Source organism: Sorghum bicolor, chromosome 8 (assembly GCF_000003195.3).
Source record: "Sorghum bicolor cultivar BTx623 chromosome 8, Sorghum_bicolor_NCBIv3, whole genome shotgun sequence".
Classification (NCBI taxonomy): domain Eukaryota; kingdom Viridiplantae; phylum Streptophyta; class Magnoliopsida; order Poales; family Poaceae; genus Sorghum; species Sorghum bicolor.
Genome location: NC_012877.2, coordinates 13923022 through 13940051, shown reverse-complemented (window position 1 = coordinate 13940051; position 17030 = coordinate 13923022).

The following is a 17030-nucleotide window of genomic DNA, read 5'->3' as shown; positions in this document are numbered from 1 at the left end:
AACCATCTGGAATACCTCCTCCCCATCTCGGTTGTCGGGCTTGGACCGGTGTTCGCCCATACCGTTAAAATGTTGGCCGTCGTTCTCAACTGGTGGTTCTTAGCAAGAAATCGATGATAGCCAAGATACACGACCTTTCGACATTTTTCAAATAGACAGCCCCAAGGTCACCAGACAATGGGTGCATGCATTATATCCCTTGTTTGTCTGTCGTGGAAGATTACTTAGAGCTGGCCAATCATTGTTTATCACGAACAACAATGCTCGCTGGACAAATGCTTCCTGTTTGTACTCATCCCACAAACGCACACCTGGTTTGCTCCATAGAAGTAGGAGTTCCTCAACTAATGGTCTTAGGTAGACATCGATGTCGATGCCAGGTTGCGTCAGGCCTTGGATGAGCACCGACATCATAATGAACTTTCACTTCATGCATAACCATGGAGAAAGGTTGTATATACATAGAGTAACGGGCTAAGTGCTATGACTAGAGCTCTGGTCCCCAAAAGGATTAAATCCATCCATACTTAATGCGAACCTTAGGTTTCCTGCGTCATCTGCAAAGTCCAGGAATTCTCTATCTATTTCTCTCCACTAGGACCAATGTGCATGGTGTATCAACATGTTATCCACCTTATGTTCTTCTTTGTGCCATCACAACAACTTTGCGTGGTCCTTGTTTCTGAACAGTTGTTTTAGGTGCGGTATTATTGGAGCATACCACATAACCTTGGCAGGGATTTTCTACTTCGGACGTTCTTCATCCTCAACATCGATAGGGTCATCTCACAAGATCTTGTACCATGACACATTGCAAACAAGGCATTCATCTAAATTGTTGTGCTCGCCACGTACAGGATGCAGTCATTAGGACATACATGTATCTTCTCAATTTGTAATCTTGGAGGGCAGACGATCTTCTTTGCTTTGTATGTAGTGGTGGGAAATTTGTTAGGCTTCGGAAGCATCTTTTTTGGATCTACAGTAATTTCCCAATCAGATATACCATTCTTTGCCTTCCACTGTAACAACTCCAGTGTTGTGCCTAGCTTTTTCTGCCCATATTTAGCGGACGGGTATAGTAACTTCTTGTGATCTTCTAGCATTTGGTCAAACTTAGCATTCTCCTTTTCACTTTCACAATCTCTCTGTGCGTTGCGAATGACATCACCAAGAGCATCATTATCTTTAGCTATAGTGTTTTCTGCGTCCTCCTCTTCTTTATCTTCCTCCATCGCAAAGTCACTGTATTGAGAAAAAACATCATCAGGTCCGCCTGTTCTTCTTCACCTTCTTCCATCATAACCCAAGTCTCTCCGTGCTTGGTCCAACAAATGTAGTTTGGCATAAAACCTGACTTGAACAAGTGCAAGTGAATACTTCTTGAGCTACAAAATTCTTTCAAATTCATACATATGGCACATGGGCAGCACATAAAACTATCCCGCTTGTTTTCCTCTTCCACTCTTAAGAATTCTTGCACGCCCGCAATGAACTCGTTGGAGCGGCGATCGGCATTGTACATCCAATGGCATGTCGTCATCTGTATTATCATGGAATTTGCAATTTTCTATTAAAAGGTGTAATTTTATCTCTGAATAAAATTAATTTGAAGAATTTTTAAAGTTAAAATTAATTTATTTTAAAATTACAAAGAATCAACATTATTTAATATTTTAAAATGAGAACATGAACAAATTAAAGTAAAAAATATCCTCAATTGTCTATAATAGAACTAAACATGATTTGTGTATACATACTATTAATGATATGTGTATACTATTTTTTAGGTACTACATTTATCATCTTTCATAAAAATTCAAACATGAAAAGTGATTAAGCTAGCAACATGAAATAAAATAGCCATATACAACATAAAATTATGATATGGTGCTGCTAAAACATAGGAGGATGAAACTAGCAACCTTTCAAACAAATCGATGACGACATAGAAGCGTTGAAGTGGATTGATCGCCGAAGATGAGAGCAAGAACAAGCAAGAACAATGGAAGAACAAGCAAGAACAAAGGAGCTCGAGCTCGGGTAGGGAGGAAGAAGAGGGAGAAGGATCTTGAATTTATAGGGGTAGGGTTTAATCCCGGTTGGTAACACAAACCAGGCCTAAATCCCAACCATTAGATCCCGGTCGGTGCCACAAACCGGGAGAAAAGCTTTAGTCTCGGTCAGTGGCACAAACTAGGACTAACGGTCGGGATTTAGTCCCGGTTGGTGACACCAACCGGGACTAAAGGTCCCTTCCAACAGCGTCTAACAACAGAGCCGTTGGGGAGGTACCTTTAGTCCCGGTTGGTGTTACCAATCGGGACTAAAGACCCTTTTTGTCCCGTGCGCCAAAAATGCCGAGACTAAAGGCATTTGGGCACATCGACGAAAGGCATGTTCTCTAGTAGTATACGGAACTAAACAAGGCCAACACAAAAGGTGCCCTTTTCAAAAGCATGATCACCCATTACCTTTGCAGGTTCGTAGTGGATGTTGTGGTCCTAGAGCTAGCTGCTTAATTTGGAAAATAAATTGGATGCGCGGTGGGCTCATTCTGTCTCAAGTACGCCCCCTAACTAATGGACGCCACATGTCACTGGTTGTAATCAAAGGGTCAGCACACGAGGCGCATATCCCTGGCAACCCTCGCCTCTTCGCTTAGACACACCGGACTCCACCGTGGCTCCTCAGCTCAGGCGCGAGCACGGCTGCTACCTGACGCCCATAAGTGGAGGCGGCAGCCAATAGCGGAGGCAATGGTGGGCTCGCGGCCACACTAAGTAGCAGCAGATCATCCACCGCTGTGCAGCAGCACTGACCTGGCGGAGTAGGTTGTGCCGACAATGGCATCCATGTCATTGCCACCGCAGGAAGCTGAAGCACGTGTCCTGTGGAGGAGGTCTTGCCTACATCGCCTATGGCCTTGCTCCCACAGGAAGCTGGAGTATGCACCCTTTCGACACCATCCCTAGCATCCTCCTTGCAAGAAGCAGGATGCGCCGCCGGCAAAGAACTTCAACGCCCTCGCAGGAACTTATAATCTGTTGCAACTTCAATATGCGCTCGCGCATGGTGCTGTGAGCCGAGCCACAAACAAAAGTGTTGGCAGCCAGAGCTAGACGTCCGGGAGCACTTCGTACGAGCCACCCCTCCCGCAAGCGTTGATTTGTTTCCTCACCACGAGTCGGTGATTGAGCGCAGGGGCGCACGGCCGGAATGATGAGCCCGTCGCGCATCCAATTTTTTTCCCTTAAGGTTAATTTCACAGATCATCACCTGTGTGCATAGGCGTTACTGAGATTGGGAAACTCGGAGACAACAATGGAGTATGAGAGGTGGTTAGTGTCGCATGTTAGTAACCACTGGAAGCATCATGGTTGTTCATCGGAATTCAATGTGTGAGTCTGATGGCACGGACACTCAAAAACATAAAAGGGACATGGCGATTTATCTTGGTTCGGCCATTTAAGCCCTACATCCTTGTTCTTCGTGTTAAGGAATGCCCAAATCAGAGATTACAATGGTGGAGATCATTTTTGGTGTTATCCTAATGTTGTCGGTGTTCTTCCTCATCGAGTACGAAATCAACCTTCTCTTGTTGATGTGCTCTAGTTTGCTTGGGAATTGGCCTTATTCTATGGTATTCATCTCTCACCTCATATTATGAGAGGTTAAGAATAAGTTTGGGTTCTAGTCTATGCTCTATATGCATCTGGATGAACGAGTCCTGCACGTTGTGGATGGCCCTCACCTTATCACATAGCGAGGAGTCAACAGTGCTAAAACCAGATCTTGATGTTGCTACCACCATTCTGGCCCTAGACCGTTAGGAGGTGACTACTATGGTGCGCTTGCCCTCGGTGAACCTTCTCAAGGAATCTATAGTTGAAAGATCCCACGAGGGCTAATCAGTGGGCCCTTTGGCCCTTCGCCCCTAGAGCTAGTAAAGCCTCTTGTCTTGTTGTGTCATGCTGATTCCGTGACCTTATCGAAGGAGTAGTCAGAGCCTCAAGCCCATTGAACGAGCAGATGATGTGGAATCTAAGTATCTAGGCCTCGGATACCTGGCAGGTTACATGTGGCTCGAGACATCAATTCATCTTTGATGATGAAGATCTTGAAATTCCGAGTACAGGCGTCTGACTCTTCCTGTATCTAATCTAACCTATGTAGAAGATGAAGATTAGGAGTAGCTAATCTATCTCTAATCCCTAGCTCTAATGGCTCCCTCTAATTCTCATATGAGAATAAAACATAATTATGTTTTCTATCTCAATTTTGAGCTCTCCTCCTGGGGGTAGGCTTATATTTATAGCCCCCTAGGAAGCACCATAGCCCTTGGATCAAACCGACTTAAACGTGCGCTTAAGATTGATCCTCAAAGTCAGTTGAGGCAGGATCCGTGAGGTTGGCCCTAATTGGCCAGACCCCCCGGGCGGCTGCCCCACCCTACTCTGGGCGCCCACCCCTGCCCTATGGCAGGTGGGCCTTAGGTTTCAGGGCACGCCTTCGTGAGTCTTCTCGAGTCTTCTAGAGTTGACGTTCGTGTCTTCCCTCTATGTAAATCCGACATGTGGACCTCCTTTTGTTATTATTCTGATAACCCCCTGCAGAAATAGACATTCACCAAAACTCATGAAAATTGTGAGTAAAAACCCTAAGTCTATGGTGATGTTTAGTTTTTATCCCGTTTCTTCTCCTTAGTTGACATATAATTTTGATGGTTAACAACCATCAACAGCCAATAAAAGGACCATCAACAAACTATTTTGAGGAAGGGAGAAAAGAAGAGAACACAGAAGAGGCTCAAGCATAGCATAGAGCTTAGAGCAAGTGTTAGCGTAGTAGCTCCCTCGCTTAGGTAGCTAGCTTAGCACCATAGCCTCTCTACCTCCAGCTTAGCTTCGCTCTAGCAGCTCGGAGTTGTAAGTGGGAGGAGTAGCCAGGCGTAGCTCGACTTGGAGATGGGAAGAGTCTTCCTCCTCTCCACTCTGGTATTATACCTTTGCTATCTTAGTACTCATTTATTATCATTTACCTTTGGTATTTTGAGTGCTATTTACCTTTCAAGTACTTAGTTTATAGTGATCATATCATTAGTGAGCTTAGGTGCTTGATTGTGTTGGGATAAGTACTTGGTTTGTTTAGTGTTAGTTATTCAAGCTAGTAGTTGCTATGTCATCTGATTAGGGTGTCTTTACTCTAGAGCTCACATAAAGATAGTAGGAGCATAGATTAAGAGCGGTGCTTAGGCTATAGGCTTACATTCAGATATGACTAGACCCATGAATAGCTGAGGTTGCACCAGGTGGTGACAGCCCTGATTGCCTACGTATTCCCCCACGTTCGGTCTAGTTCTTAAAATGTAAGGCTCGTTGTGCTTCGTGCCTGAGATTTAAGGATGGGTACTCTCTTTGCTTGACTTTAATAACTAGTGCTATCCTTTTACTAGGTTCCCTAAATCTACTACCACTCTTATTTATCTTATAACCCCCTTGAGGTTACTTGGTAGATTAGTTTGGTTATCCTTTACCCATCCATTTACCATTCTTGACTCTCATCATCCATTCTTACCCAACTCGACCACATCACCCCAGCCTTCCTTTTGGGAAATTATAAATCAACACATGGTTACTCACCAAGCGAAGTGCTACACACGATAGTTCTGTGTGCTTGCAGATCCCATTAATCTAGGTAGATTGCAATCATGCCTATTGGCCCTATTAGTGTTGGGATTGACAACCCCACTAGGCATTAGTAGACTAGCCAACTCTAGCCTCACCTTAGGTGTAGCTAAGAACTACCGACCCGACGCTTCTAGTACTATTACTAGGATAGTAGTTAACCTCTGTCCTCCCTTTGTATTACTAAGAAGTGTCATTAAGCATTTCTTTCATGATTGCGTTAAGAATTGCCAACAAGCATTTCTGGCGCCGTTGCCAAGGAAGGCGATCGGTGTGAGCATCGAGTTCTTTAAGAACCAATCTCCAGAGTAAGTATGTTCTAATTTATCCCATTAATTTTACCTTTCATTTCCTTCTTACCCTTTTTCTTTTCTATCATCCCTTCTCTCATGAACATGGCCCAGACCATTCATGAATTCTCTACTCTTCTATTGCTAATGTAGCAATCGGTTCAGCCCGCATTGATGCCAACTCCAATTTTGAGTTGAAGCCCGCATTGATCACTATGGTCCAAGCTAGTCCTTTCTATGGCAAAGCTCCTGAAGATGCCAATGCGCATCTCTAATATTTCTTGGAGATATTAAGTGAATTCCACAAGAAGTTATCCTCCTTCATCTCTTTACTTTCTCTCTACTAGGAAAAGCGAAGCAATGGTTTTATGCCAATCAAGATTCTATAGATACATGGGACAAGTGTTCCAACACTTTCCTTGTTAAGTTCTTCCCTATGGGCAAGACCAATGCTATTTGCAATAAAATCTCCAATTTTACACAACAAGGCAAGGAATCCATTCCCGATGCATAGGAGAGGATGCATGAGTATGTCGCTGTCTGTCCGCACCATGGGATGGAAGACTAGCTTTTGATCCAAAACTTCTATCATGGTCTAGTCCCACAAGATAAGAGCCATTTAGACGCCGCAGCTGGCGGTGCCTTTTTCTCTCTTGGTGTTGCAGACGCTAAAGCATTGATAGAGAAGATAGTGTCCAATCAAGGATGGAACGATGAACGACTACAACCCTACAAGAGAGGGATGCATTCTCTTAAAGAAGCTGACATGATTGTAGCCAAGATAGATGTATTGGCCAAGAAGATGGAACAATACGAAAGGATGAGTACTCAAGAAGCTGTTCAATCCCTAGATTCGCACATGACTTGTGAAGTTTGTGGTGAATCTGGACATTCCAGCAATCACAGCCCTGTGACTCATGAAGATCACAACTTCTTCAACAATGATAATGGTTTTCACCATTCAAATCAAGGATGGAATCATCACTCTAATTCTCAAGGGAACACTTTCAATTTGTTTCCTCGTTCTAATTTTCCTAATGATAACGACAATGGGTATCCAAGTTTGAAAGATCTTGTTTATAGTCAAGGTAGATTAACTGACAACTTAAATAAAAAGTTGCTTGCTAATGACAAGATACTTGAGAATATAAATGCTAAATTGGATGATTTCTCTTCTGCTATGAAAAATCAACTTAGCTTTAATAAGATGCTAGAGCTCAAATTGCTTCTACTATACCATCTATTGAATCTGGTAGAATTCCTGGTAAACCAAAAGATATGGAGACTGCTAATCTTTGTAATATCTGATTTTAAGGACAAAACTAGATATGCACCATATGCGAGTTTTAAAAGACAAATCTCACATATAGCTACAAATAAGGGGTAATATCAAAAGACAATGCATAAATTATATAACGTACTTAGTATAAAAGAGATAACCTTTGATAGCAAACAACGGATAGACAACTCCAAACTTCGGGTATTAACTTCACTCAACAGGATCCAACTGACTGGTTGATCACAAGCCTAAACTTCTCTTGAGGTTTGGGGAAAATAGCAAGAGTGAGTCCATGTCGAACTCCACAAGTATAGCAACTAGATTATATAGCTCCCACAATCTCATGATCAATGTGACATAAATAATGTAGAGCATTAAATAATAAATAATGAGCATACTTAACACACAAGAATCATCATCGTCGATGCAAGAATCCCCAAGGCCGCTCATGACCGTGAGCACGGCTAGTATACCAGTTTTACACTCTGTAGAGGTTGTACATCTTTACCCATGAGTCATGATTTACCCTTTCGCCTGAGGTGATCAGCCTCTTAACCCACTTCCAAGGAAGGTCGGCAGGGATCACTATGAAGCCTTTCAAAGGTTTTGTCTAACAAGTTAGGGCCATTAGATTCACTCGGCAGGCAGATATAGAGCCCCCTTTCCAAGGCACATAACCCGCAGCCTATACACACGGACAGAGGCCACACTGTACCCAACGTCTCTAGTCATTCTTACGCCATTTAAGGTAACCGCTAACAAGCTAGAAAAAGATCCTCGTACTGAGCTAAAGCCAGAGCCATTATAGCCCTCATGGTTGCACTGTTATCCCAGGTGATCACGTACAGATAAATCATCAAGTTGCTAAAAAATCATTTTTATTATTTATTATTTAACATTAATCCAGTCACATGATCATGGTCACAGAAATAAAATCCAAATGTTATACTTGCCTTAATCCAATTGCTCTTGCTTATCCTGCTGGTCTCACTAGTTGTCCAAGACTCAGATCTTGATCACTGAAGTACTCTTGTTCACCACGAATTGTTCACCGACTAAACTCGATCATCGATCATCAACACACAAACAATCGGAGACAACATACACGAAGCAAACAAGGCTACAATTAGAACAGTACAGCAATCATATAAAAACAGTATGAAAAGTTTGTGAAATGATTCTACGCATCGCTACGATATCATAGACGTAAAGATCACGAAAATCGGAGCTAAAACGGAGAAGTTATGAATTTTCTAAGATTTTATATAGAAAAGTAATTAATTAATTAGGATCACGAAAAATAAAAAGTTGCAAACTGAGAAAACAATATTACTAACATGTAGAGCTCATTAATACGAATCCAACGCAATTTGAATGGGTCAAAACGGAGTTAAGATGAATATTTTATGGCCAAAAAAAAGTCAGTGGCAATTCTGTAAATAGTGAAAACGTATTTTTAATCTAAAATCGTGCTGTTTGTATTTTCCAAACTGAAAGACAAAGTGATTGGAGCTTACGTTGGTGGACAGGGAGTAAGTTCACCGGCAGTGACGCTTTCTTGGAGCTACAGCAACGCCGGAGCAGCCGACCGTTCATAGATGTCGTGTATAGGCGAGACGATGGCGATCACGTTGTAGAGAAGAAAATATAAATTTTATTTTACTACGTTAGAAATTCTCAAATTAGAGGCTTCCCATACGATAGTCTTTGATGTGCTTTGCCTAAGGGGTTGGTATATATATATAGGGAGAAAAACTTCCCACCTCCACGTCAACTAGCGATATGGTACTAATTGATTTGCAACCTTCATCTTTACTAATAGGCCTAATTAATTATTAAAGCCCATTAGTAAATAAAGACATTGACCATTGAGATCATGGGCTTCAGCGTGGGATAAAACGAAAGATTTTATTATTTTCAAAATTAATTAATTTGGCGAATAAAATAATCCTAGAAAAGTCTAGAATTATGATTTAAGCTATGAAAAATACTCCAAATACTCCAGAAATTCAAGAAAAAATCTCGGAGACATTATGGAACATGAGAAAACCAATTAAAGTATTTGGATCTCATGATAAGATAATTTGGAGCATGTAAAAATTAGATTATGCTTACAGAAAAGTGAGAACGGAAGCTGGAAAATTCCTACAAAGTTTGTAGAGACTGCTTGATGGACGAGGAACTAAAAGAAGTGCTTTGAGTGACAAAGAAAAGATTTTAGGAAGCTCCTAATAAAAACTTGAGCTTAGAAACAAGGAATTTGGTTGTAGATAAAGATAAAGATGTACGAAGATCGTTCTACTAAACAAAATTTTAAAAACTTTGCTTAGTCTCAACACCCAAAGGAGCAACAAACAAACATCACATAAAACATATGTACCAGCATGTATGCACAACAACGTTGCTAAACCCTATGATGAATTTTAATGTAAGGAAAATTTTCATTTTACTATATTTTAATAAGCACATAAATACAAAATAAATTATTTTAGCTTTATTTTCAAAGAAGCAAAATTTAGAGTGTTACAATCTTGTTGATATAAAGTATTTTAACTTTGGAGTTCCTATTAAGAAAAATGATCCCGGTAGTCCCATAATTGAATGCACTATTGGGCCTCATACTTTTAAAAATGTTGTTTGTGATCTAGGATCGAGTGTTAATATAGTGTCTAAGGAAATGTATGACACTCACTCTATTCTACTCACCCATGGCCCCTGCTGCTGCTTATTTGCAGCTTGCTGATCAATCAACTTGTTATATAGAAGGAATAGCTACTGATCTGTTAGTTCAAATTAGAGGCTCTTACATCCTTGCTGATTTTATGATATTAGATATGGGGAATAGTAAAGATGTCCCTCTAATCTTGGGACGTCCCTTTCTTAATACTATTCATGCTTGTATTTTCGTTGGTTCTAGGAAAATTCAAATGAATCTTGCTAGGAAAGAGAAACATTTCTCTTTGCTCTTGGCCCTTCGTATGCAACTAACTTGCAGGCAAGGCAACCCGATGAAAAAGAAGCAAGAAACTTTAGGAAACCAAATACCAACAAGAAAAGGGCCGAATCCAAGAACCCAAGATCATAAGAAGAGGATGGCATAAGAAGAAGGAACCCTCATCAACTGCCTCGTGTGTGACTCCCGACAAGGAGGCCATGTGGAAAGAGGAAGAAGAAGAAGATCCCCTTGAAGGAAAACCGTCAAAAGACGAACTTCCAGCTGAGGAAGAACCCCTGTGGTTTTAAGGTATGTTTTACTCTCTCTGCATTTAAATTCTACATTTTCATTCCGCATTTTTGCCTTTAAATCACGCACTGCATTTAGATTAGGTTTATCCTTCCACTACATCTAGAATTAGGATCATTTTAAATTATTGCATGTAAAAAAATGATAAAAACAAAATAAAAATTTAAGTATGCAATTTTAAAAATATATTTATAATAATAATATAATAAAGAAATAAATAATAATGAAATAATTAAAATAAAATAAAGTTCTTGAAACAATCATGAAGGGACTTTATGTTATCTCATTTAGTTTTGAATAAAATATGAATAGCCTTAAGCTATATCATCAAGTAGTAGTTAGGTTTTTTTCCTTTTTATCAAATAAAAAAACAAAGGATATCAGTTTGAGAGAAGAAGCTCTACACCCTGCAACAAGCTAGCTTGGGGGGAGGTCATCTCCCCACTAAGGTACGTTCTTATTATTGCTCCTTTACTTTCCTACCTTTACATTCATTGCTATATCTCACTAAGGACATGGTTAGCTGATCATATATAAATTGTCATTTGTTATGCTTAACCTAAAAGGTAATCATGCTTCAATTCCTGTTGAACCCATGTTAATAAGTTGGAAATGATGAAACATTGCTCTAAAAAATGATGCACAAGTCTATTATGCAGTCCCCACCACTATAGTTTTGGAGTGCAAAAAGTTTGCTATAAATCTATGTTTTGTGGGTTGCATATGCTTGATCTTAGTTATGCTTGGTAAGATTAGGTGTAGTAGAGTAAGAGTAAATCTTTTAACTTGCTTGAAGAAGAGTTAAGGTAAAGTCTAGAGTTTTATTTCAAGAAAATCTCAAATCCTGCCAAAGTTCCTCTATGGTGTAGTTTTTCTGTCCTACCACTAGCCATATATACACACTCATTAGATAGGAGGCCACCATAAAAAGCTCTTGTTAGTGTGAGTTTTGTTAGACCTTATTCGTTTAAGTAGAGAAACTTGTCATGCCTTTTTTATTAAGATCCCACTTACACCTATCATTATTGCCTACTATCCACTTCGGAAGTTTGCAAGGACCAAATTATTGCTTATTCTCTACCCTGGAGATCTGCAAAAGTATCCATATATCCCATTTCTAGCCCCATGCTATTTCTACACTGGAAATATGCATCTGCCCTTTCCCCTTTTACTCGGGGAGAAGGATATGTCTTGCTAAAAAGAGAGAAAAAGATATGTATATGAGGCATATAGCCCAAAAGAATTGTGAGGACACATTTCTGTCCTTATATCATTTATCAAAAAAAGAGAGTTATCCATAGCAACCATATCCCCCTTTTAAGAGACATAAGGAAGTCTCAAGGAGTATTTTTCCGTCATTCCTTTCCCACCTTTCATGAAACCATCCACCTTCACCATATCTTGATCATCTTTGCATGACCTATTGCTCCTAGCGATCTCAGTGTCTAGCTTAACAATATACACAACACAAGTTTGCTTCGTTTTTGCCTACCCATAGCTCCATATATCATCCCATTAGATGTAGATAATAAAAGCTATCACTTCTAGCCTTGGTGAGGTTTACCAAACACCACTGAGTGATCGAGTGAGCCATTTGAGGAACTAAATCAAGCTTTGTTTTCCAAAATTTCAAAACCCTCTAGACATAGTCTTAGCTTAACTAATGCAAGGTAAGAAGTCTCTGCCTATTGCATTGTCTTACTTTTTGCATAATCAAGGTGAAAAGCTAAAAAGCCCCACAATACTATGATTTATGGTAAAACTTCAAAACCACCCTTTTGGGTATAAAAAGCATGGTGTTGTATCAGTAGACTTTGCAAAGTTATGATATTAAAGCAATGTCTAATCCAACTCTTTTCTGCTAAACCCGCATTTTCCTTAAGGACAAGCAAATGGTTGCTTGGGGGAACTTGTTGATGGTCCTTGTTCACCTATTTTGACCATCAACATTTCATCCAAAACCATAGTAAATCAACATTACTTACCTAGTTCCACATGCACATAGAAATTTATTTGTATGTAGGAAATAATAGGAAAAAGAACGAAAGAACCCACCTGGAAGGCAACCCACCACACCTGGCGCCACATAGGGCAACCAGGGTGGCGGGCGCCATGCCAAGGTGGCGGTCGTTGTTGATGGTAGATAACTCCTAATTTTAACCGCCAACTAGACATGAAAATGGATCTGTATGCAAAACATCTAGTAGATATAGGGTTATCACTGACATAATTCTATGAGTTTTGGTGATTATCTATTTCTGCAGGGTGTCAGCTAAAAATAGCCAAAGATGGTCCACATGTTGGGTTTACATAGAGAGAATGCCACGGACATCAACTTTTCTGTAATCTAGAAGGTTCTAGGAGGCTCCAGACTGAACGGGAGACAAAACAAATCCAGGCACCGGGCGGCCGCCCGAGAAGCGCAGGGGCGCCCGCCCCACTAACTCCACCAATTAGGGTGAAGTTCGCGGATCAGCCTCCACCGACTTTGAGAATTAATCTTAAGTGCATGTTTAAGTCGGTTTGATACAATGGCTGTGGTGATTCCTAGGAGGCTATAAATAAAGGGGCTGCCCCCCTGAGATGTAACTCTGAAACCGTAATTGATATTTTCCAGAGAGAGTAAGTCGGAGAGGGGTCCTCGAATGGATCTGTCTCTTTAGGGTTATAGCAACAAGAGAGGTTGAGAGAGTATAGGGTGGAGATAGAAGTGGAGGAAGCCCGACCTGTCGTTGTCTTCTTCCTTGTATCGGCGGGATCAAGTCTCCTAACCCGAGGCTTGGTTCTAGAATCATTTGGCAATTCGACTTCTAATACTAGTAAGTTATTGTTTTTATTGTTCTTTGGTTTATGAGTTTACTTTATTCACTTGCGCTTGGGAATAGAGTAATCATTCGTAGTGTAAGCGTGGTGCTTGGGCTAGGAACACTCATAGATACTCCCTATCTGGCTAGATTTGTGGTAGCCTTTTGGGGGGCGTGATAATCCTCTTGGGTCTCAGTAATCCACATCCCGTCAGGAGGTAAGGTAGGATATATGGTGCCGGAGTTAAGCATTCTCTAAGGTGTCTCTTTTCTTTAGGTACTCCCCTTAGAACAATATCTACATAGCTTACCATAGGTTACAAGAAGACTGACGAAGGAGTTCTCTCTATATCGCTCATATCTCCTATCTTGCCTTGCAGCCCATGGATAGTAGTTAAGACCAAGGTTAGTCTTTTGCACGCTTTCTCCTAGTGGTAAAAATATAAATACGATACTCTGGACTTATCTCCCGGGTAAAGTGCGCACCGATATCTGTGCGCTTGCGGATTATTTCTTTAGATTCTTTTGTGTGCGTAACTAATATCAACAGCCGCTAAGCCCACCTGGTGGGCGCCACCCCCTGCATAGCCAGCCATGTCACCAATCCACGTGACACCTCTAGGAGTCCATCTAAGGCATCCAAAGCCATGGCGGTTTGATCCAATGGCCAGAACATGTAGTCACATGGATCATGGTTTTCCAACATGTGACAAAATGTTACTCCGACACGTGTCTTACCTAGGGAGCAAAGGCGGTTGACCAAGGGTGGCGCCCACCGTAGATCCCTAGCGCCCGCTAGGGAGGAGTGGCACCTGCCACCCCATTTTGGCGCCCGCCACTCCTCTTCGCTCCCCTACAAGCTCCTTCCACCAGAAGACTCTCTAGCTTATAAAAGGACCCCCTCGACCACTATTTCGAGGAAGGGAGAAAAGAAGAGAACACAAGAAGAGGCTCAAACATAGCATAGAGCTTAGAGTAAGTGTTAGCATAATAGCTCCCTCGCTTAGGTAGCCAGCTTAGCTCCATAGCCTCTGTGCCTCCAACTTAGCTTCGCTCTAGTAGCTCGGAGTTGTAAGCAGGAGGAGTAGCCAAGCGCAGCTCAGCTTAGAGACAGGAAGAGTCTTCCTCCTCTCCACTCTGGTATTATTCCTTTGCTATCTTAGTACTCATTTATTATCAATCCTTTGGTATTTTGAGTGCTATTTACCTTTCCAGTACTTAGTTTATAGTGATCATATCATTAGTGAGCTTAGGTGCTTGATTGTGTTGGGATAAGTGCTTGCTTAGTTTAGTGTTAGTTATTCAAGCTAGTAATTGCTCTGTCGTCTAGTTAGGGTGTCTTTACTACAGAGCTCGGGTAAGTATAGTAGGAGTATAGATTAAGAGAGGTGCTTAGGCTATAGGCTTACATTTAGATATAGATAGACCCACGGATAGCTAGGGTAGCACTAGGTTGTGACAACCCCAATTGCCTATGTATTCCCCCGTGTTTAGTCTAGTTCTTAAAACGTAAGGCTTGTTGTGCTTCGTGCGTGAGATTTAGGATGGGTATGCCTCTTTGCTTGACTTGAATAACTAGTGCTATCGTTTTACTAGGTCCCCTAAATCTACTACCACTCTTGTTTATCTTATAACCCCGTCGAGGTTAGTTGGTAGATTAGTTTGGTTATCCTTTACCCATCCATTTACCATTCCTGACTCTGATCATCCATTCTTACCCAACTTGACCACATCACCCCAGCCTTCCTTTGGGAAATTATAAATCGACACCTGGTTACTCACTTGGCCAAGGGCTACACACGATAGTTCTATGCGCTTGCAGATCTCATTATTCTAGGTAGATTGTAATCATGTCTGTTGGGCTTATTAGTGTTGAGATTGACAACCCCACTAGGCATTAGTAGACTAGCGAACTCTAGCCTCACCTTAGCAGTAACTAAGAACTACCGACCCGACGCTTCTAGTACTATTACTAGGATAGTTGTTCACCTTTGTCCTCTCTTAGTATTACTAAGAAGTATCATTAAGCATTTCTAGTGCGGTTGCTAGGGACTAGACTTTGTGTCTAGCTTTGGTGATTGCATTAACAATTGCCAACAATGGTTTCAATAATGATTTTCTTAAGTGTTGGATATTTTAAACGCAAATAGAGAAATCCGTAAGCACACGGATACCGATGTAGCTTTCACCCAGGAGTATTCTAGAGTATCGATTTTCCACAAGGAACATGAAGTGTACTAATTAAGGTTCAAGATCGTCCAACGGTAAAGGTCAAAGTATTTTTTAGTGGGTAAAGAGGATGTTTCTAAGGTTTCTCTATGGATCTATAAATCGAATTGACTTTAAAGTCTACTTATTTCGGGATATCAGAGCACTTAGCCACAGACAGATAAGAACGGGGCTAGGACGGTCTGACTACGGTCCTACAACACCAATCTAAACATGGTGGAATACGTTGGCCATCAGGGTTGTCACCATCTGGGGCTACCATAACTATCCGTTGAACTGGGTGTAATTCTAGGTAATATATAGACTAAGCACCACACCTGACCTATTAATTACTACTCTGGCGTTGCAAAGACTAGAACACTTGATGTAAGCGAGAAACTAATAAATGAACTTAAAGTAGTGAGATTAAGTAAATAAAGAACTTAGAATAGTAATTAATGCACCTGAAGATTACTAAATGATGAACCAGATACTGCAAAAGTACAATGTCGAGAAAGATTCAACAGATCCGGCTCCTCCTTCACTCTCTCCTCTTCTCTCTCCCTCTTCTAATTACAACTAGATAAACTAGAACTAGAACTAGATGAACTAGAGGGACACTACAAATCCTAATTTGCGTAGATAATATGAAGCACCAGGGTGTAGAATGCCTCAAGGAGGGGGCCTTGGGTGTCCTTATATAGGTTGAGGTGGAGTAGGGGGCAAGGAACCGCCACATCATCGATCCTCGTCTCCATCTTGTGTGCACCGTTAGATCAAACCGACTTAAAATTGATGTAGGCATGCTTTGCTTGGCTTCCAAAGATTCATGGGAGGAAGACTCCAGAAGGTGGTGGCTAGCAACCCTAGGGGGGCGCCGGCCAGCGCTAGGGTGGGACCAGCCGGCACCCTTCCAGAGCCTGATGACGATATTTTCCATCGTGGATAAGTTTCGTGGTAATTATGCACTAGAATCCCTCTTTTTAGCTTTTCTAAAATTCACCCTAGAAAATACAGAATATGCAAAACTCGTGGAAATTATCAGATAAAACCCTAGACTAGTGTGTTTTCATGTATCCCTTCATGTCTAAAGTTCTAATAAAAGTTGACATTATCCACCACCAACAAGTTCCCCCACACTTGCTCTTTGCTTGTCCTCAAGTAAAGGTTAAAGATAAAAGTAATCAAGATCATAACATCCAGAAATATATAGCTAACATAAAAATTATTCCAAAAAATTACTCACACAAGTGGGATATGTGGCATTGGCTAACATATGTCCTTAGGCGGTTGAAAAGTGGAACAGTTCTTGAAGCGAAGTCATCTTCCCAGATTCACATCTTAGCAACTTGAAGTTTTTCAAGTTTTTACAAAAGGAAAGCGTAGATCACTATTACTCCTCAAATGGTACTCTCGATCGCTCAATGGTGTATCTTATTATGCTCTCCTCTTCCTACAACTAATAGCTTATGTGGAGCTCAGGTAGAGATAAATGTTGTGGCATACTTGTGTTGCATA